At 32.4% G+C, this 2,500-nt stretch overlaps 1 protein-coding gene across 2 annotated transcripts in view; it reads right to left on the reverse strand.

Moving 5' to 3' along the window:
* The window catches only part of LOC135222889 (lachesin-like), a 599,243-nt gene that overhangs the window by 507,132 nt on the left and 89,611 nt on the right, over positions 1-2,500 (reverse strand). The gene's annotated exons all lie outside the window — the stretch shown is intronic.

A 2,500-nucleotide genomic window follows, 5' to 3' on the forward strand; every position in this document is an offset into this window, starting at 1 on the left:
AGTTGCGAATAGTTGAAAATGTTAACTAAACAGTGGTATATTTTTAATACTAGAAGGGGGGAAAGATGGAAAAACAAACATCTTAATAAATACACACATTAACATACACAGTGAAAATTTCAAAACACATTCAAAAGAGCAATTAGCTACATACATACATACTTAAATGCATACGTACGTACATATATAGGCGTATATAAACTTAAATGAAATCGTACAAAGCTTGGTCTGGTGAATATAAAAACACAATAACTTGATTATCACCATCATGTTCATTGCAACTGATTTTTAAATCTTCGTTTTTATCGAACTTCGTAAGGCCTTGGAAAAGTTGATCCTAATCTTTACTTTTTTCAACAAAATAACATTTTCAGCAGACATCCTCACATACTACATACAAAGACAATTTTTATTTTGACAATAAAACTAGCTCTCTAAAATCTTAGTGTGAACCTCTATTTTTTATAATTATTGTGCCTAATGCATTTACTCTTCCACTACTCTAGATATCTATCTACGACTACTCTACATCTGACATCTTTCATGATGTAAGTCTAATCTACGGATAGCTCATATGCTCCCTTCCTTCGAAAAACTTTGAAGCCTCAGTGTTCATTTCGGGGAGCTTTGTTTTACGATCTAACACGTACTTCCTAAACAATAGACTAATATATTTCAAGGTTTAATATGCAGACCGTTTACGGAACGCAATTTTCATATATTTTTATAATTACTAGTCCAATATTTCAAAACTTAACCTAAAACTTTTTAAAGTAAGGATAATACACTATTCAGTTTGTTCTTACTCCTTGTGTACCAGGTTAACGCACAACCCTTCAGGGAAAAGAACTTTGTGAACTCGGACACTATGCTTCTAAAAACTTATGGAAGTTTACGAGCTGTAAACATTTATTTTAATAAGAACGAACGTTTTCAGCCTCTGAAAAATTCTCTACGGAATGCATATACTTTACAATTTTTTTAGCAGGGAGTAAATTTCCAGGCACCACACACACACACACATACTATACATAAATATTTATATATGATTTTCCAACATGCATATAGCATGCGTGGCAAGAAATATGTGAGGAACATAGAGGTTGGAATGGCTATCATTTGCATCTGGTACTTTTCCCTTTTGGTATAACACGGAAATAAAGTACAGATTGGTGAACCCGTTAAAAGCAACATGATATATCAGTCTTTTCAAATGGGTCGATTACCCGTCACGAATGGAGGACAATAAATTAGTAACTGGTTCGGAGGGAGGAGGAGTAGGCGACCTAGAAAGTGATGAATAGATTAATTATACAAAGACATGGGAAAGAATGGTCATAAAATTAAGGAGGAGAGAAATGCATGAAAGGCAAAGGTAAACGGTGCATGTATGTGTAGTAAGGCTGTTCGACATGATACTGATAAGCCTTCAGAGTAGTTCTATAAAGCGGCTGTGTTGCGGAAGTTCCCAGCAAAGTGGTTTATTCATGTTTCAGCAGTTAAAGTATGAAAAGTGACCCATCTCACTGCAACGGTGATTATATACATTCGAGTACCCATGGAAGTCATTCAAGAACGCATATTTTTTTTTTTTATAATATATATAATATATATATATATATATATATATATATATTACTAAATATTATTATTATATATATATATAATATCATATATATATTATATATATATATATATGTATATATATATATTATATATATATATATATTAACCATATATATATATATATATATATACTAATATATTATATTATACATATAATTAATATTATATATATATATATATATCTATATATATATATATTATATATATGTATCGTATATATACAGGTTCACATCGTAGGGCACCAGAAATTCACAGAGACATCCCTTTAAGTCTTGAAAATGTGACCAAGTAGTAATAAGTATTCATAAAATTCGAGACTGTTAGCGTTGGAAAAAGAAACCCACAAGATAATCAAGTATAACTTGTTTACTTCTAAGTACTTACATAGTATTTTTATTAACACTCGAGTACTTTCAGGCCCTATCTGTGGCCCATTCTCAAGGGATGGTTAGGTGGTCAGACTGGGTTAAGTCTGACCACCTGCCCATCTCTTGAGAATGGGCAACAGATAAGGCCTGAAAGAACTCGAGTGTTAACAAAAATACTATGTAAATATTTACAAGTAAACAAGTTATATTTACTCAATCATCTTGTGGGTTTCTTTTTCCACCTTCAGAAGAAAACTGAAAGTTTTTGTTTGGTTCAACTGTTAGCGTTATAAAGAAAAAAAACCGCACCTTAGTTTCTTCGGCGCAATCGAATATTCTGTACAACGTACAATGCAGTATAAAGCCATTAGCTATGACTGATAGAGTTTCAGTTGCTCACCAGATACGGTAGAGTGAGGATGCGTCCCATGCCTCCGGAAAATGCTGCCAGATGCACGATCCATTGCTAAATTTAACCATCTAGCCAAGGAAATGTTTTAGATCTG

The sequence above is a fragment of the Macrobrachium nipponense genome, chromosome 8 (genome assembly GCF_015104395.2).
Source record: "Macrobrachium nipponense isolate FS-2020 chromosome 8, ASM1510439v2, whole genome shotgun sequence".
Lineage (NCBI taxonomy): Eukaryota > Metazoa > Arthropoda > Malacostraca > Decapoda > Palaemonidae > Macrobrachium > Macrobrachium nipponense.